This window comes from Pseudoliparis swirei, chromosome 8, assembly GCF_029220125.1.
Source record: "Pseudoliparis swirei isolate HS2019 ecotype Mariana Trench chromosome 8, NWPU_hadal_v1, whole genome shotgun sequence".
In the NCBI taxonomy this organism is placed as follows: Eukaryota; Metazoa; Chordata; class Actinopteri; order Perciformes; family Liparidae; genus Pseudoliparis; species Pseudoliparis swirei.
The window spans coordinates 21,258,910-21,279,541 of record NC_079395.1 but is presented as its reverse complement, the minus strand read 5'-3'; the positions used below and the strand labels follow the sequence as shown (position 1 = coordinate 21,279,541).

Here is a 20,632-nt window from a genome sequence, read left to right as displayed (position 1 = left end):
CAAAGAGACTGACTGCTCCTCAAATGTGCAAGAATTAAATATTTAATTGTTTACTTGATTTTCTTCTTAAAGGGTTTTTTCAATTTCCCTTTTTTTTCTATTTCCTGATCGGATGTGAGGTCAAAGGTCAGGGATGTTGTATGTGTACAGATTGCAAAGCCCTCTGAGGCCAATACATAATTTGTGATATTGGGATATATGAAATAAACTGAATAGAATTGAATTAAAAGGCAGTATGAAATCAGTATAATCTGGAAAAGTGGAACTTAAAAAAATGTAAATAAAAAACAGGATCAGGAAGATAAGAGAGAGGTGGAGTAGCTGACCAGCTGGCATCATGCGGAACGGTTTGACAAGCAGCAGCACGATGGGAGACCTCGGAGTCCCGGAAAAGCAGTGAACTGTGTCAGGCACACTGAGGGGGGTCAAAGGGCAAAGTGTGCACAGGAAGGTCGCACCGAGGACCAATTTTTTAAAGAGATTTAGAAAATATCTTATTCTCCTTTTTTCTCAGCTTTTTCTTACTGTCTGGACCTATTTTTTAACCTTGAACGTCACAGGAATATCAACTGAAACATTGTAACAGCTAGCTTCATGTCAGAATTTGATTTATAGATTCATAGTTTGACTTAATGGGACAGAAACCTGATAACTTGCACCCAGTCTGAGAAACGTTTGCACTGGTTTGCTGGGCTCTCATTTACACTGAAGTATTACTGATGTACCAAACAGCGCAGCTTGGTCTCTGGATCTACCCTTCAAGCTATGACCAATCTCAGTTTACTTATTTTCTAAGTTTATTCACGCAACAAAACTACTTGGTTAGGTTTCTAAAAAGATTGTGGCTTAATAAGTACGTTTATTACATAGCTTAACAGTCAATGTTTAACGTAGAGTTAGAATGAGTCAACGCTGTCGTCTTATTATGTTCTGCCAATGGGCACAATCACAATCCTACCTACTCAAGGTCAACGCCGAACTTTAAACAAGAAATACAGTGGGATTATATAATAATCTACTGTGGACATACAGACATAATTTATATTTAGAGGACACTCTTTGATATACAACATTTATTGTAGTTATATTATTTCTTTCCCTCATAATATACAACCTAAATTGTACACTAAAATGAGTCAGGCAATTTGAATATGTAAAATAAAAAAATGCAACCAATGTACAGAAAAACAACATCAAATGGCAATGACTCGTCCAAAACACAACTCATCACCCACCAATCACATGAGCAGTTCCAACTTGGCTTTGCAGTATTTCTTGGAATTTGTTGGGGCACATTTCCATTAATAAACTGTGATCTTTTTCTTTTTCATCAGACACTTTTGGACGCGTTTTATCCTTTTGGGACCACCTCGCGACACAGAGACATGAAGCTACACACACACAATTCAATTTATTTTGCCCAATATATAACACACACACACAGCATGCCCCGGCTTGCCAGAAGGCTATTGGCAGTAGAAAGAGCTCGAGGAAACATCAAGTGGTGACTTCCATGCTAGCTATGGGGTTATATTTCTGACCTTGGAGGAGCTCTCAGATGCTTCCTTTTCTTCTCGGATATCACTGACAGCCGCTGTTCTTTTCTTCTCCCCTCTGCTGTCTCCTCCCTTTATGAATCACAAAGCCCAGCCCTGATTGTGGAATATGCTTTCACACATCAGTGAGTTCTCTTTCATCTAAGCTCCGTCACAGTTCTTTTCCTGTTCCTCACTCTTTGACTGCGAGGAAAAGAATGGAAGCTTGGATCAGAACAGACAAGAAGGAAATGTACCTTCAGTAAAAGTTAGGTCTTCGAGTTGGGTGGAAATTATTTCTCAGAACAGAGGACCGACAGTAAAATAAAATGTGCTTGAAAATAGGACAGCTCATTTCATCGACTCTTCATAGCTTTCCTCCACTTGATTGAATGAGATACTTGAGTTTTAAGTGTTTCCATAACCACCTGATGGAATTAACAGAGTGAGCAATCTAATTTTAAAGCACATTTGGTAGTCCATTCTGAGAAATAATTCCCACATGACATGTGATAACTCACTGTAAAGCACTTTAGTTGTGCTGGTGGTTCGCCATTAGATAGCAGAACACTGACCCCACTCACTTATACTTGGTTTTCACAGATTAGCTCTTCCATTCCATGAAGTGCAGGGTGAATCCACAGAAGCTACACTTTACGGACCTTTTGTAAACTGTCCCCAAAAATAAATGTGTAGTATAAATTCATAGCATGTTGTGTTCAAATTTGCTTTTTTTCATTATCTTACGACATTTTTAATGAGTATAGCATGCTTAACGTGTGCCAAACAAGACCAAGACCCAAACCAATCACACCAATGGATACTTTGAGAGGAACTGCATTGATTTTACACATTGCTTTTTTCCCCTCGTCCAATGGATCTGCAAATCTGGTGAATTGTTAGCATGTTGGACTCATTACATGCCCTGCAATGGTTGAGCAACGGCGACACGCCAATCCCCATCGACGATCCAACTCTTTGCCCATTTTTGGGATTACCCAGGTGTTAGACTGTCGTCACTGCCAACATGGCGAAGGTCGAATCCACCCACTCTGAGGTTCAACAACGGCCCTATATGAATCTATGGGTGACTTCAACAAGACTGTGTCCATACTTTACACAGTCTATGGTACGTAGAAGTAGACAATTCATTCAACGACATAATCGAGCGAGAAATCATCTTATGCTCTCATGTTTTCCATTCACCGGATGAATGGATTGATATTCAGTCTGTTGCTGCCATCTTTTTTGGGTTTCAAAGTAAAAAAGTAAACAAAGATGAGGATGGAACCTTTACTACTACAGGAACTGAATCAGAGTGCTGATATCAACACAAGGCCACCAAACTGTTCTTTAATGTATTCTTCTATCTCATTTGAAATATAACCACACTGTGGTTCTTTATGAAAAACATGGATCTAAATCACTTTCTTGTAATAACTTTTAGCTACATTCAATATTTTTTCATTCAATTCAGTTTATTGGTATAGCCCAATTTCACAAATTACAAATTTGTCTCGGAATGCTTTACAATCTGTACACAGAGACATCCCTGCCCCAAAACCTCACATCGGATCAAGAAAAACTCCTAAATAAACCTCCACGGGGAAAAAAGGGAAGAAACCTTCAGGAGAGCAACAGAGGAGACATGAATCTTTGCGTGGCGCTTCAAACCTCAGTTGACATGTCTGTGTCTCTATGGCTCTCGTCTGTGGTTCTTTAGCAACCAGCAATCATTGTATTACATTTGATTGTGTATTTAATTTGGCACAGGACCTTGTGACAGTGACGATATGAATAAATGTATTGCATACAAAGTGAGGTTGATGAAGCTATTTGAACTTTTGTATGCAGCAGGAATTTGGCCACACGGCTTATTGCTGACCAGAAGTGTTGGACCAGAAAACCTTATGCCAGCCAATTCCCTGCTGGTAACCTTCAGCATGCTGTTAACTGGGATGTCTTTTTTATTAGGTCTCCAAAGAAAATGTTGTTGCTGATGAATAATTTGTGTATATAGAATGCCTGATGAATGTTTTAATTTTGAATTGTATCTAATTAGACTTTGTAATATTGTTCAGGGACATTGTATGTTGGTGAAATCTTTCATCATTTGTGTATCTCCTAAACATTGCCCAACCTCGTCTCTCCTTTTTTAGCTGGTACACACTCATTGCCGTTTCATCACCTTACGACTTGATTGACTTATTTCCTCAGATCCGTCAACGCCAACCTCACCGATCTTTCTCATTGGTGCCATTGGGTTGGGTTCCGAAAAACATAGTAATGGTCATGTAAATAGACCAGAAACACCTTCTGCTCAGACCAGCCTGTCGCAGACTCGGCCACATTCGGCATGAGTTGCTTGTACAGGCGACCTACACCATTTTTTGATTAGGAATTAACCCTCTGGGTCCTCCGACGCGGCGGCGCATTTAAAACCGTTTATGTTTTTCAAATATTAATTTATCCTTAATAATACGAAACAGAAACACGTTTAAACTTCTAGATGAATCAGTCGGGTTTCTTCTTCCGTTTCCTTCCTCCCGTGAGCTTGTACGCGATTCACACAGATAGGGGCGAGGACGTGTCGGGCGACGCGGTGCCAAAAGTACTCGTCACACGAAATCTTTCACCGTGATTTTTACGATTTGTTTGTCTGTCGACATTTCGTGAAAAAAATAACCAATGAACACTTAAGAATTCATAAACGACCTACCAACCACACCTAGGATTTATTACCATGCTTTCAGTCAGAGAAGCTAGAGAACATTGCGAGGACGACGGCGAAGATTCAGAGCCTGAAGGCTTCGACGAGGACGAATATGCAGCCAGAAGAGATCCATTTGTAGATGGGTAAGTGTATTTACTATTTATACTATTACTATTACAGGGCTCTCAAGTGTCACGCATTGAGCGTGACAGTCACACATTTCGGTCTTAAGTCACACACTCCCGCCACACATCGTATTTCTCACGCTGAAAAAAACTCGGCAATTTAATGTTTTAATGTGCCACAGCACGCAAACATGAGCTGGCCGCGCTGCCCTCACTATGGAGGAATCAAGCACTCCCCTGAAGTTCTGCTGTGAGGAGCCACTTATCAGCCAATCAAAAAAAAAGAAGTGGGCTAACAAAAGCCAATCAGAAAAAAACCGTATATGTTGTATCTGGGTAAGATTTAATCCAGCAACCAATGAAAATAAAGCATCCTGGAATTGCGCGCGACTGATATCTGAAAGTTTCGTTCTGGGGGGGGGGGGGATGATGGATATGTCACTCTTGCCTGTCTTCAAAACGTGAGAGCCCTGCTATTACTATGTTTGATGTAAACACACGGGGATATGTCATATGCAAGTGCCTTTAAAAGGTGAAATTAAGAAATTGTGTAAAATCAAGAAAATGACCGCAGCCCCCAGAAGGTGCACAGTGGTCTGTACCTTGTGCTAATACATAGTGTTAATAATTTACCATAGGAGTAGATTTCAGTTCAGTTGACATTTGAAAACACGACATGGATTTGTTGTACATAATCCGAAAGATGTTCAACAAAGTCCTTGACAAGACTCGAGTCTACGAAGTCAACATATCCCTAAACTTTGTGTCGTTATCCACCAAATGTAACGCCATGGTGATTCTTTGAACAGAGTTGCAGTTACGTAGTTTAGTACCTTCATAGAAATAATTTTAACAGGTGTGCCATTATGTTTTGGTCCTGTGAGACAAGTCCAATCTTTTGTGATTTCTGAGAAAATGTATAACAGCAGAGTCCCCTCCCCCACTGATAGTCCAATTACTCATTTTCTCTCTGATGGTCTGCTGTGTCAGACACATCTTTCCCTCCTGCATGTGCCGTGTAATTGTCTGCTGGCAGATTGATCGAAGTATATCTGTTGTCAGCAAAATGAAGAGTTAATTTGCCAGATATTGTGCTCATTTTCATGTCCATAACAGGCTTTTTTTTCATACCGTCTCTCTTAAATTACCTTCACTCACCCTGTTCAGAAAAGTCCCGTTTTGACGTCTGTCTCTTTAAGCCCCCGAAAAAGTGTCTCTGCTACCAATGGTATGTGCGTTAGTTCTCTTGTTATGCCTCAAAGGGTGTTCCTGATTCATATAATATATATGATTTTGTTGGAGTTGGACAGCGACACACCACCTGGACGACACTCACTGGAAGAAACATAGAGCGGTAGACTTCTACGTTACATTTGTTAGCGTTTTATTCAGAATTCAGGATACAAGTAGACATCATGCATGGACCCCCCTCCTCAGCTGGGACCCGTGGCCCCAGCGCTGGAGAGAAGACGACGGTTCAGAGTGTGCAGCCATTTTAAATAGCCGAAAGGACCAGTTCTGATTGGTCAGGAGATAAGGGGGTCGGGTTTTCTCATTGGCTCTTGTTTCTCTGCTTCCGCCGTTGTCGCTCCTTCATTGGTTCTTCTCGTCTGCCAATGAGTGCATATGTTGTGAAAAAGAGTGTGGGAAGAAGAGTGTGTTGTGAAAAAGAGTGTGGGAAGAAAATGGAATTCACATGTAGCTTCCTTGACTGAGCTGGGGAGTTTTCTAAGATAGTCTTATCTCTTCCTAGGTGGGATGCGCTGTGGCGAGAAGGTCGTTCCCAGGATATTTACAAAGGGCCAGTGTAGGTGTGTGTGTGTGTGTGTGTGTGTGTGTGTGAGAGAGGGCTGTGGTTGAATCCGGATATTAATTGTCAAAGCTGGACCTTTCCTTATCTTATCTGCGCTCAGTAGTTGTCTCCGTGGCTCTCCTGTTCATGAGTGTTGCTTTGTTCTATTCAAATCTAGGGTGAGCGTTGGTGCATAAAGTTCTTTCGTGTGTCACTGTTATCTTCTTTGATCAGTTCAGGCGCCGGAATGCCCTGCTGATGTTTCTAACTCTCGTCCAGTGTTTTTCCACTTTACACATAACATTTATGCACAATACACTACTAGGCTATGCTAAGCTATAATATATATTCTTTACAATTTGAAAAGTCATAACAGATTGGTGAGGTTATCTCTGTCGGCGAGAGCCAAGACTTTGGAAAAGTACCCTCATGTTGTTGTTATTTAGCCTTTCTGATGCGATCACCAACATGCTGCTCTGATGGTGCAGCAAAATTTAAATAGATGAAACTTAGTCTCTTCCCCAAAATACAAACATTCTGGGAGAGCACTTGGACAATTATGCAACATATTCTGCGGCAGCAGATTCTATTTATATGCAAATCACTTTATTTGGGCGATCTACAAGAAGGAATAACTGGAAATGACAGGTACCTCCTGAAAATATTGCCAGTAGCAGCAAAAAATGCAATCACTCGTAAATGGTTACAAACCGACCCACCCTCGATAGAAAACTGGACTGAAACCATTAAATAATTCCATGAGAGGGAAAAAATGACCTTCCTTCTGAGAAGAAAGGACAACTACATAGCAAGATGGACAAAATGGACAAAATATTTTTCAGAATAAGGAAATTGGCAGGTGATTCGCCCTCCCTAACCTCACCGGGTTTCGGAGTTTGTGGGCTCTAGAGGCCCATTATCTCATAAAAGGACAAGCACTATTCCTTTTAAGCACCAAGCTATTTGTAGGCCTCTGCTCTGAAAATTGCATACCCAAAATAAAAAGGCTATATCTCTGCAACCACACAGTAAAATTGGCTCAGTAAATTTTACTCAAATTGAATAAAATGTTACTCTAAAAAAGACAACATTTGGTCCCAGTCCAAATAGAGTAAAATTTACTCTTATGACAGAGTTAAACTTTGAGTTAAATTTACTCTATTTAGTGCAAGAATTTTACTCTACCTGATGATAATTCACTCCATTTAGCATAAAATAAAAACAACTCTACCCTAGTTTTACTCTGTATAGAACTGAATTTTACTCTACCTGATGATAATTCACTCCATTTAGTATAAAATAAAAACAACTCTACCCTAGTTTTACTCTGTATAGAACTGAATTTTACTCAATATAGAAATCAAAATTATAAATGGTACATCATTTTACTCCAAATAGAATATATTATGAAGTGAATGTTACTCTAAAGAGTTTAACTTTATTATGAATATAACAGAATTTTACTCACTATATAATGTTTTACACTCAGTCATTATACACTGCAAAGTTTTTAAAAAGGTGAAAAAAATTGATCAGAACCCAATACCTTAAGTGACACCTTTACTTTATTAAGTGTTCACAGGAAACAGTATGGCACAATATAAAAACTGGAGTAATTATGACTGCAACACACCTGTAAATCGAATGCTTTTTGACAGAAAAGATCGTTGACAAACACAATATGAGGTCCGTCTGTTGTGTACAAAACTTGAAATGCATTAAAAATGCTCGATGAGACACACCGTTTGTAGTGCAAAAGTAACAAAAAACAATGTCTCATCCTTCACAACAACATGGTGGATCTTATGAAAAACTGGCATGTCAATGAATTTTAACACATACAACTAAATTAGTATTTGTCTGAGAGCTCTTACAAATGAAAAACAACATTTCAGAATACCTTAATTCTGTAATGGAGCCCTCACAGAAAAGAAAAAAAATCTACTCAACGCAGCATCCGAGCCCTCAACTCTGCAACTCTAGGATTCACCTTGGTTGTATCAATATCGATTTCATAAATGGTTGACTGAAAGAAGTTGTACACATTGACGAGATCGTGGTTGTACGAAGTGCCAAAGACAAAGTGAGCTTTGAAAAGCTCATCAAAACAAGCAAGAGAGCCAGATGACTTACAAGATATTGCATGTTTGTCAATGACAATGAAGTACTTGTGAATCACATTCCTCTGAGTTCCCACAGCAAGCAGGTATGGTTGAAGGCTGCCTGCGATTCCATCGAGATGCCCCTGGATGCTGGTCCCTGTCTTTGACAGAAGAAAGTTTGAGAAAACAGCTTTTTTTTAAACACCAAGAAAATTGACAAAAAGATATGTGGTGTGATATAGCTAGTGATGTTTCCTGTATGGCAGCCTTACCTTGATGAACTTCACAAGATTCTCACTGGCTTGTCTGGCAGAGAGCTTTCCTGGTCTCTTTCGGCCTTGAGGTGACGGCGGCAGCAGGTGCACAAGGATCAAAATGGACGACATGTCACTGTCCCATCCTGAAAGAATAAAGTAATAATTAAAAACAAAGACTTCCAGGATTACTTTAATACAAAAATCTAAACACTACTTTATGTACCAATAAAAAGTCAGCACAAAGTGTTGCACTTCTAATGCTCCCATTTACAATACAATAAATAGGCTTATGCACAGCTCCACTACTTCCTGAACTTAAGCCAGCTCCTTTATTTCCTGTCTTACATTGTTGGACCAATTGATAAATCCAGCTGCATCAAGTGCTTTTGTCCTAAAAACATTAAATCTTATCACAACCAAAACAGAACAATAACAATATAATCCATTTATTTCGCCTCACCACTTTCGACTTCTGTTGTGGATTCAGCAGTCTGGACGAGGTACTGCAGATCATCTGACTGTGTGAGACCACGGCTTTGTTCAATTCAATTCAATTCAGTTTATTTGTATAGCCCAATTTCACAAATTACAAATTTGTCTCGGAGTGCTTTACAATCTGTACACATAGACATCCCTGCCCCAAAACCTCACATCGGACCAGGAAAAACTCCCAAATAACCCTTCAGGGGGAAAAAAAGGGAAGAAACCTGCAGGAGAGCAACAGAGGAGGATCCCTCTCCAGGATGGACAGATGCAATAGATGTAATGTGTACAGAAGGACAGATTTAGAGTTAAAATACATTCAATGAATATGACAGAGTGTATGAATAGTTCATAGTAGGCATATTCCACGATGGAGACCTCCACGATCCATCAGGCAGATGGCGGTGGGGAGGAGGAGGGCGGAGTCTCAACAGTGGGCGGAGTCTCAACAGGACAGTGGCGTAGTCAGGAGCAGGAATTCCACGACCCAGACCTCGATGATCCATCAGGCAGATAGGATCTATGCCGTCTCAGAGGGTCCGATGACCCCATGAGACATGAAGTCAAAAGGACTCCGGGGAGAAAGCAGAGTTAGTAACGTGTGATTGAGAGATGAAAATTCATCCTTAAGGAGAGAAAAAGAGGAGATAGGTACTCAGTGCATCCTAACTTCCCCGCAGCTATAAGCCTATAGCAGCATATCAAGGGGCTGGACCAGGGCAAACCTGATTCAGCCCTAACTATAAGCTCTGTCAAAGAGGAAGGTCTTAAGTCTACTCTTAAACGAGGTGACTGTGTCTGCCTCCCGGACTGAAATTGGAAGCTGGTTCCATAAAAGAGGAGCTTGATAACAAAAGGCTCTGGCTCCCATTCTACTTTTTAAGACTCTAGGAACTACAAGTAGTCCCGCATTTAGTGAGCGTAGCTCTAGTGGGTCAATATGGTACTACAAGCTCCTTAAGATATGATGGTGCATCACCAATCAAGGCTTTGTACGTTAAGAGAAGAATTTTAAAAGTGATTCTTGATTTTACTGGGAGCCAGTGCAGAGCAGCTAGTGCAGGAGTGATGTGATCTCTTTCTTAGTTTTAGTGAGAACACGAGCTGCAGCATTCTGGATCAACTGAGGGACCTAAGAGACTTATTAGAGCAGCCTGATAATAAGGAGTTGCAGTAATCCAGTCTCAAGTAACGAACGTGAACCAATTTTTCTGCATCTTTTGAGACAAGATGTGCCTGATTTTGAAATATTACGTAGATGAAAGAATGCAGTCCTTGAGATTTGCTTTACGTGGGAGTTAAAGGACAAGTCCCGATCAAAGATAACGCCAAGATTCTTTACAGTGGTGTTGGATGCCAGGGCAATGCCGTCTACAGAATCCACATCACCAGATAATTGATCTCTGAGGTGCTCAGGGCCGATTAAAATTACTTCGGTTTTGTCTGAGTTTAACATCAAGAAGTTGCAGGTCATCCATGTTTTTATGTCTTTAATACATGCTTGAATTTTACCGAGTTGGTTGCTCTCCTCTGGTTTTATCGATAAATATAGTTGAGTATCATCTGCATAACAATGAAAGTTTATGGAGTGTTTCCTGATAATATTGCCCAAAGGAAGCATGTATAAGGTAAATAAAATTGGTCCAAGCACAGAACCTTGTGGAACTCCGTGATTAACGTTGGTGGTTATCGAGGCGCCATCGTTTACAAATACAAATTGAGATCGATCTGATAAATAGGATTTAAACCAAATTAGTGCCGTGCCTGAAATGCCAATCGACTGCTCCAGTCTCTGTAACAGGATGTCATGGTCAATGGTGTCGAATGCAGCACTAAGGTCTAACAAGACCAGGACAGAGAGGAGTCCTTTATCTGCTGCCATTAAGAGGTCATTTGTAATTTTCACCAGTGCTGTCTCGGTGCTGTGGTGTTTTCTAAATCCTGATTGAAATTTCTCAAATAAACTATTATGATGTAGAAAGTCGCACAACTGATTTGCGACCACTTTCTCAAGGATCTTGGAGAGGAAGGGGAGGTTAGCGATCGGTCTGTAGTTAGCCAACACCTCTGGATCCAGAGTGGGCTTCTTCAGGAGAGGTTTAATAACAGCCACTTTGAAGGAGTGTGGTACGTGGCCTGTTAGCAGAGACACATTGATAAAATGGCGCTGTGCCAACGGCTGCTTGTTTCAGTAGTGGCGTTTTGCTTTTATTTTATTGTCTTTTTTTGCACTTTTCCTCTCTTTTTCTTTTTCTTTTCTTTCACGTTTGTCTTAGTTACGGTCGGACACTGGACCATAACTACTTTTTTCGATAATTCTACTGTGGCTTTTGTTCACTTTGTCGTGAGTATCGGAGAGCCTGCAGCAAAACAATGACGGGGACCGCTGCTACTCGCGTGCTCAGCTGATCGCGCTGTGCAGGCCGAAGCTTCTGCCTGGAGAAAGACCTGTGATCCCGCTGGAGCTACGGAGAAGGGCTCGCGGTTGCAGATCGGGTGTCAAGCGGAGGGCTAAAACGAGGAGATACAAACCCTCGGTACCGTCGATCATAACGGGGAACGTGAGGTCTTTGGCGAATAAGACGGATGAGCTCGGCGCGCTGGTAATGTCTGAGAGGATCTTCCGTGAGAGCAGTCTCTTGTGCTTCACTGAGACGTGGCTACACGTGGACTATCCGGATCACAGCGCGTCTTTGCCCGGCTTCAGGACTGTTCGGGCTGACAGAGACGCTACACAGAGCGGTAAGAAGAGGGGGGGCGGGATCGCTGTTTATGTGAATGAACGGTGGTGCCACCCGGACCATGTGTGCGTGAAGGAGCGCTTCTGTAGCCCGAACATTGAACTGTTGGCCGTGGGGATGCGCCCGCTATTTGCCGAGAGAGTTCACGTCCGCCATTGTGGTTGTCGTACGTGCCGCCATCAGCTGACGCTGAGGAAGCTGTGGACACCATCCACTCCACTGTGTCTGCTCTGCTGAATCATCAGCCTGGAGCATTCATGGCTATCACTGGTGACTTTAACCACACCACATTGGAAAAAGCTCTGCCAACCTTCCATCAATACATAGACTGCCCAACAAGGAACAATAAAACTCTGGACTTGCTGTATGCTAATACTAAGGACGATACAGCGCCACTGCCCTTCCCCTCGGCAGGTCTGATCATGACCTGGTCCCGCTGACACCCAGGTATGTTCCTCTGGTGAAGAGGCTGCCGGTGACCACCAGGACTGTGAGGAGGTGGTCTCTGGTGGCTAACGACGCCCTACAGGACTGCTTCGAGTCAACGGACTGGGATGTGTTGTGTGGACCGCACGGGGAGGACATCAACAGTATGACCGACTGCATCACGGAATACATCAAGTTCTGTGAACACACCACCATCCCATCACGGACTGTGCGCTGCTTCCCCAACAACAAGCCCTGAGTCACCAGGGACCTGAAGGCGCTTCTTAACATGAAGAAAGCTGCTTTCAGGTCTGGAGACAGGGATGAGCTGAGGAAAGCCCAGCGCAACCTAAAGGTGAAGCTCAGGGAGGGCAAGGACTCCTACAGGAGGAAGCTGGAGGCCAAACTCCAGCTGAACAACACAAGGGAGGTGTGGTCTGGCATGAAGCAGATAACTGGCTTCAAGGTGGGAGGGAGACAGCCAGGGGCTCCCTGGAGAGGGCCAACGAGCTGAACTGTTTTTTCAATAGGTTCAGTTCACAGCCCTCTCCTGTCTCCTCCACACATCACACCTCCCAAACACCTCCTCTGTCCCCCCTGTTGAGCTGCACATCCACCGAGCCCTCAATAACAATGGGCTCCTCCACCTCCCCTCTCTGTGACGACTGACCAGGTGAGAAGACAGCTGGAGAAACTACACCAGCGCAGAGCTGAAGGTCCTGATGGCATCAGCCCCAGGGTCCTAAAGACCTGCGCCACCCAGCTGTCTGGTGTCCTGCAGCGCCTCTTCAACCTCAGCCTGAGGCTGGAGGAAGTCCCGTGCTGTGGAAGACGTCGTGCCTGGTCCCTGTCCCCAAGAAGTCAACACCATCTGGCCTCAACGACTACCGACCGGTCGCCCTCACCTCCCATGTGATGAAGGTGCTGGAGAGGCTGGTCTTGGCCCACCTCCGGCCGCAGGTGAAATCGTCGCTGGACCCTCTGCAATTTGCTTACCAGCCTCATGTGGGAGTGGACGACGCCATCATCTACCTGCTGCAACGAGCTCAGTCGCACCTGGATGGAACCGATGTCTCTGTGAGAGTCACTTTCTTTGACTTCTCCAGTGCATTTAACACCATCCAGCCACTGCTGCTGAGTGAGAAGCTGGGTGGCCGGTGGACGCGCCCACCATCTCCTGGATCACTGACTACCTCACAGGCAGACCACAGTTTGTCAGAATGGGGCGTGTGCTGTCTGGAACGGTGGTCAGTGATGTTGAGCTCCACAGGAACTGTTCTGTCTCCTTCCTCTTCACCCTGTACACCAGTGACTTCCAGTACAACACGGAGTCATGCCATCTGCAGAAGTACTCTGATGATTCTGCAGTGGTCGGGTGTATTAGGGATGGACGGGAGGAGGAGTACAGGGCAGTGGTGAGTGACTTTGTAAAGTGGGCGATGAGAACCACCTGCGGCTGAACGTGGCCAAGACCAGAGAGATGGTGGTGGACTTCAGGAGGAAGGCGACAGCTCCTACACCTCTGAGTGTCCTGGGAGTGGACGTGGACATGGTGGAGGAGTACAAGTACCTGGGCGTCTCCATCGACAGCCGACTGAACTGGAAGGCCAACATCAACGCTGTGTACAAGAAGGGGATGAGTCGACTCTTTTCCTGAGAAAGCTTGATCCTTCAACGTGTGCAGCAAGATGCTGGAGTTATTCTACCAGTCGGTTGTGGCCAGTGTGCTGCACTTTGCCATTGTCTGCTGGGGAGCAGCATCGAGCCGGTGACACCAGCCGCCTTAACAAACTGGTTAGGAAGGCTGGCTCCATCATCGGCTGCCAGCTGGAGCACCTGGAACAGGTGGTGGAGAGGAGGACGTTGAAGAAACTGGTGTCCATATTGGACAACCCGGACCACCCCTCCACCACCTCCTACAGGGACAGAGGAGTACTTTCTCCAAACGTCTCCTCACGCTCCGCTGCCACAAGGACAGATACAGGAGAACATTCCTGCCGACGGCTATGAGGCTCTACAACAGTTCACCTCTTGCCAGATCACCCTAACCCTTCTTATATTTGTGTTTTTTATTTTTATTTTTATTCTTGTGTGTTGCTGCTACTGGCTCGACAAATTTCCCCTTGGGGATTAATAAAGTATATATCTATCTATCTATAATATCTAATAGAGAGCTGCCAATTAAAGGCAAAACGTCTTTAAGCAGCCTCGTCGGGATGGGGTCCAAGAGACAGGTAGACGTGTTCGAAGTAGAAACCGTTGAAGATAATTGGTCACGGTTGATGGGAGAAAAGCCCTCCAAATATACACCAGGACATACAGCGGTTTCCAAGGCCATTCCACTTGAGGACAGATTGGCACTGGTTATGGGCAAGAGAATATTAATCTTGTCCCTAATAGTTAAAATATTTTCATTAAAGAAGTTCTTAAAGTCATTACCACTGAGGTTTATAGGAATGCTCGGCTCCACAGAGCTGTGACTCTCTGTCAGCCTGGGGTTGTTCTTATTTTTTTCTATTACTGATGAGTAATAGGCTGCTCTGGCATTACGGAGGGCCTTCTTATAAGTTTTAAGACTATCTCGCCAAACTAAGCGGGATTCTTCGAGATTAGTTGAGCGCCATATGCGTTCAAGCTTTCGTGACGCTTGCTTCAGTTTGCGGGTCTGAGGGTTATACCAGGAGCAAACCTCCTCTTCCTCACTGTCTTCTTCTTCAGAGGGCTATCGAGTCCAGTGTCATTCTCAGAGAGCCTGTGGCACTGTCAACAAGATGATCAATCTGGGACGGACTAAAGTTAGACCAGGAGTCCTCTGTTATATTGAGACGTGGTATCGAATCAAATACAGAAGGAATCGCTTCTTTCAATTTAGCTACAGCACTGTCAGTTAGACATCTGGTGTAGAAACTTTTGACTAACGGAGTACACTCCGGTAGTATAAATTCAAAAGTTATGAGGTTGTGGTCTGACAGAAGAGGATTCTGTGGGAAGACGTGCAAATGCTCAATGTCAACGCCATAAGTAAGAACAAGATCAAGCGTGTGGCCAAAGCTGTGAGTGGGTTTCTGTACTCTCTGACAGAAGCCAATCGAGTCCAACAAGGAGATGAATGCAGCACTAAGGCAATCATTATCAACATCCACATGGATATTAAAATCTCCAACAATAATAACTTTATCAGTTTTAAGAACCAAACTTGATATAAATTCTGAGAATTCTGATATAAACTCTGAATATGGACCTGGTGGCCGGTACAGAATCACAAATAGAATTGGCTGTAGTGTTTTCCAGGTTGGATGTGAAAGACTAAGAACAAGGCTTTCAAATGAGGTGTAGTGTAATTTTGGTTGAGGATTAATTAATAGGCTCGATTCAAAGATAGCTGCTACTCCACCTCCTCGACCGGTGCCTCGAGGAATGTGAGTATTAATATGACTTGGAGGAGTCGATTCATTCAGGCAGACATATTCTTCATGGCTCAGCCAGGTTTCAGTTAGACAACATAAATCAATGTGATTATCTGATATTAAATCATTTAGTAACACTGCGTTAGATGACAGAGATCGAATATTTAGGAGACCACATTTAATAGACCTGTTTTGTTGCACTGCTGAAATAATGGTGTTAACTTGTATAAGGTTATTGTGTACGACTCCTTCTGCTTACTTTTGATTTATTTAATTGAAGTGGCCGTGGGACAGACACAGTCTCTACTCTAAAGTCATGGGTGGGCAACTGCTCGAATGGAAGAGCAGAGAAAGGTGTTAAACTACAACTCTGCTCCCGGTTCCTGATCTGAACCCTGGGTTGTCATGGATTAAGTCCGGTGATCAACTTGGTCATATTCGCAGAAATGAGACGCGCTCCGTCCAACGTGGGATGAATGCCGTCTCTCCTCATCAGATCAGGCTTTCCCCAGAAAGTCTTCCAGTTGTCTACGTAGCCCACATTATTCGCTGGGCACCACCTCGACAGCCAGCGGTTGAAAGACGACATTCGGCTATACAATTCGTCTGTCTGCAAATTTGGGAGAGGGCCAGAGAAAATTACGGTGTCCGACAACGTCTTGGCATAAGCACACACCGATTCCACATTAATTTTAGTGACTTCCGACCGACGGGCTCGGGCGTCATTACCACCGGCGTGTATTACAATCTGACTATCTCCGCTTGTCCTTAGCCAGCAGCTTCAAACAAGACTCCACGTCGCCCGCTCTGGCCCCCGGGAGGCACACGACGGTGGTCCGCGGATTCGCTATTTTCACGTTCCTGACTATAGAGCTCCCGATAACCAGGGTGTGTTCCTCAGCGAGTGTGTCGCTGAGCAGGGAAAACTGGTTCGAAACGTGAAGTGGTTGGTGCACAGCGGGCTTCTGTGTAGACTTACTACTCCTGCGAACAGTTACCCAACCACCCGGCTGCACGGTTACCGCCGGGGAACAGCTAGCAGCTGACTGTAGCTCCGCGCCGGCTACGGGAGAGGGCGGGCTAACTAGCATAGCTGTCTGAGCTTCAATGGCGCGGAGCCGTGCATCTAACCCACTTAGACCTGCCTCCAACCTAGCAAATAAACTACACTTGTTCAAGGACTTTGTGCTTGTAAATTGTGGGCCACTTCTCCAGGAACTTTGCAGAGATGGCATCATCAAACATCAAAGTAAAATCTTGCTCAATCTGCAGAATAGATGAAATCATGTTGTTAAATCTCCTTAGCTCATACAATTTTAATAGTCACTTTTTTCTAAAATACAAGTCACAAGTTAAAATACAAGTTACAATGAAGTAAGTTGAACATACTAATCCTTGTATGTCCAGGAATCTTGGGAAGGCCAGAAAGACATCAGAGGACTTCACTGGATCATGAATGATCTTTTGACGATAGTTGAAGGTCTGCTTCATCTTCGTCATAACAATTCCTTTATCAGCTGTATGCTTCATCAGTGCAATGGCCTCAGAACACAAGCTGTCTGTCATTAGGGGATTGTCCTCCCTCAAGTCTCTTTCAGCTGATGGGCCCCCTGTAACAGTGGATATGGATATGACAGTGTCCTAGGATTTAATAAACAACACTTGGGAACTCTGCCATGATTCTCATGTATGCCGTTTGGTTACAGGTACACATACCCATTTGTGTTCTTGAGAGTCTCATGGCCTTCTTTTGTCCACCAGAAGCTTCCTTTTGGACAAACGTCAATCTCCAAGCCAGATACCCACTCCCATCTTCTGCATTGTAAAAATTCTCCTAAAAAGGTATTATTCAGAGTGAAATGAATTGTTATTTTGAACATGTTTGAATTAGCAGGTTAAAATATTTTCACACTTAAATCTAAAAAAATGCAGCAGCTGAGATGAACTTGCTCAAGACTGGACTGCTAAACTCGAAAGGGTTTTAAATGATCAGTTAAGGAAAAATGGCAGAGATGGTGGACGTCCATAAATGTAAACATCTTTAGTTTTCCTCAAACCATAGCCAAGCAGTTAATTATTAAAAAAAATATATAGATGTACATCATGCCCGAAAACTGTTGAGTTTAGAAGTGAAGAGTAAATAGGTAGGACTAATTGTTTTCTGTACTTGTATAACCTAACTTGCTCCTTGGATCAGCCAGGTATGGGAACAATTTGATGATCCCCTTTGCGAAGTCCTCTTTGACACGCCTTGAAGGACTTGTTCTACTCATAAACACACACAAACTATGAGCACTGTTGAAAGTATTGGAGTGTAAATGACACCTTCAGCAAACTAGGCATGGGTGGTGCATACAAAACATTTGTTGTGAATTAAATAATATTTCAGCATACCCATGTTCACTTGTTATTTGCGCAACCAATATCTTGACCATGTCACGCCACCTGCTATCTGTTAGACCAGTGGTCACCAACCTTTTTGAGCCCAAGATCCCTGACCTCCGCCTTCATGACCGGCAAGATCTACCTTTGAGGCGTTGAGAGGAAACGACTGTCCAGACTGGACTTACAACTTTTTATTTGGCCTAATTGTCATTTTGGTCCAGCGTTCAAATTGATGTGACCAGGTACACAGAATTTAAGTGTAATATAACAAGTACGATATTTGTTAACCGCACACAATATGAACAAGAAAAAACACATTTGCAATGAGCAGCTGGATGAACTACCAATATAAATGTTGTATTTGTTTACATTACAACACGACACTGACAACATGATCAGTCAGTGCAACTCATGTAAGTTCAGCTCTCATCATAATGCCATCAAGTCATGTGACTCCAGTCAGTGTGATGCATGTGACTGAACTCTGTCTGTGAGCTTGTAGTTAGTTCATAAGCACAGACAGCCAGTCTGAGGCAGTCTGTCAGCTGTCTGTCAGTAATCCAGCTCCTGGTCTTTGATTTGGTGATTTTCTCAACTCCACTGACGAGCTTTTCGGGGCAAAATTGGTATTCGTGAAAGTTTTCTCATCTGGGATTGGTTCTGAAGTCAGCCCGTTGGTAATTACGTTCACATCAGCTCTACAGACATCCTCAGATTTAAATAATTTTCATAATAATAAATATGAGAATCACCATTTGTGACTCCTGCATCTGTCCCTTTTCAAATAATAGAATAAATGCAATTGCAATCACTTTCAAGTAAACCAGATTGCTCTATCAGACAAGAAAAAAAAGCTCAATGTTGAGCTTTTGTTTTGAAGGACAACAGCAGAAAAGCCCAACTCACGGAGGTAAGACCTGGCAAGTCGCCAAGAATCTCGGCTGTCGCGCATGCGCAGGCGTAACCTGTTAATGCCATAACGTAAACATGTACACGAAGGTACAGGCATTTCAACATGTATTTATTGATGACTTAGTTTTATGTCGGTGTACTTTGAGCTTGTGTAATATGTGAAGTTATCAATAAAGGTCTTTCTGCATTTCCCCCTGCGCCCCACCTGTAGTGGTACGTTCCCCTCTTTCGGGGCGCACAGCTGAGAACACCACTGTGTAAGCGAACCCGTTTTCAGGCGTTCATGAATCAGGCGGAGATCTTTTCTGACCTCAATCTTCCAGTCAGAAAGAAAACATTTCAGAAGACACTTCAGAAAATGTTCGAAAACAAGGAACAATGTGTTTCTGAATTTATTTTCATTTTATTTTGGAGATCGACAGGGAATGTCTCCGAGATCGACCGGTCGATCGCGATCGACGGGTTGGCGACCACTGTGTTAGACCTTTTGTCCGAGCATACTCATTGATGATCCTCTCTCCGCCAGGTTTGTTCTTTAGAACATCTTCAATCATCTAGGTGACATTAAAAAAAATTACACTACTATAAAATCAGATCAATGTAAACACTTTAATCTCCTCATCTACGAGTACACAAGACTTCTATGTAGAGCTGCAACAATTAATCAAACAAAAAATGTATCAACTATTTTGATAATCGAATAATCGGTTTGAGTAGGTTTTTTGAAGAAAAAAAAGCTTTTAAGATTTCAGCTTCTTAAATGTTAATATTTCTGGTCTTTGTTCCTTTATGACAATGGACTCAATATCCCTTTGGTTTGTGGATAAGACATTTGAGGACGTCATCTTGCGGTTAGGGAAACGGACATTTTATTGACCAAACAACAAATCGATTAATTGTTTAAAATGTAAACTTTCTGAAAGCGTGTAGTGCATTCAGCATTGCTTACTTTGGCAAGAGAGGTGTTTTCAGCTCTGTCTTGTGGCAGGACTGCACTGCAATATTACGGTGTCATCAGAGTCCCCTTCAATATCCCCACTGGAGCTGGTAAAGGAGCTGCTTGCAGGGGAACTCAGGCAATCTGTCAAACCATGTAAACATTCAGCTCGTGTGATTAACACTAACACCATACAATTGCCAAAAGTTTTACAGTAACTACCAAAAAAATATCACACAAACAAAGATTATTGGAACTATAATGATCTAACAATTCAGCAGATTTATCTGCTTGTCTTAAATAGAACATGTTAGGCTCGCCAAGACTCAAAGAATGAATGACACTGGTGTGCTCAGTGGCTACGTGGTTAAGCACATGGTCCATGTTGGCAATGCCCAATGCAGTGATCATGATCAATTCCTGACTGTACTGATCATCATTCCCCCAATCTCTCTCCCTTTCACTATCCACTCTACACTACCCTGCTCATTAAAAAAGAAAAATTAATGACACTAAGAAACTTACCATCTGGATTTGGACCGTGTGCGAGACAAATCTTGAGCACACCTAGGTTTTGTTTTTTCACAAGGAAATCAAAGACCTCATCAACCTCAGTCTTTGTGTCATCAAAGACTCTTAAGTCCAAGGTTGGGAGCTGAACTTCTTGGAAGCTGTGAACATTAAAAAAAAAAAATCACTTACAATTTAATATAACTCCAGAACAAGGGAAATTTAATAAATTAAGCAATATAAACCTCAACAGTTAAGGTAGATCTTCTCCTTAGTAATAGTTCATTAAAATCTGCACCATGCCCCC

The 20,632-nt window shown here is 42.9% G+C and overlaps 2 long non-coding RNA genes across 2 annotated transcripts; both read right to left on the bottom strand.

Moving 5' to 3' along the window:
- Window positions 1-8,150: 8,150 nt before the first annotated feature.
- On the bottom strand, window positions 8,151-9,068 carry LOC130198090 (uncharacterized). Its single transcript, XR_008832566.1, has 3 exons — window positions 8,985-9,068; window positions 8,540-8,667; window positions 8,151-8,428 (listed from the first exon to the last, which is right to left on the bottom strand). It is a non-coding gene; the product is annotated as an uncharacterized LOC130198090 (long non-coding RNA).
- A 7,690-nt stretch (window positions 9,069-16,758) lies between these two features.
- LOC130198089 (uncharacterized) lies at window positions 16,759-17,355 on the bottom strand. Its single transcript, XR_008832565.1, has 3 exons — window positions 17,298-17,355; window positions 16,971-17,191; window positions 16,759-16,847 (listed from the first exon to the last, which is right to left on the bottom strand). It is a non-coding gene; the product is annotated as an uncharacterized LOC130198089 (long non-coding RNA).
- Window positions 17,356-20,632: the final 3,277 nt, after the last annotated feature.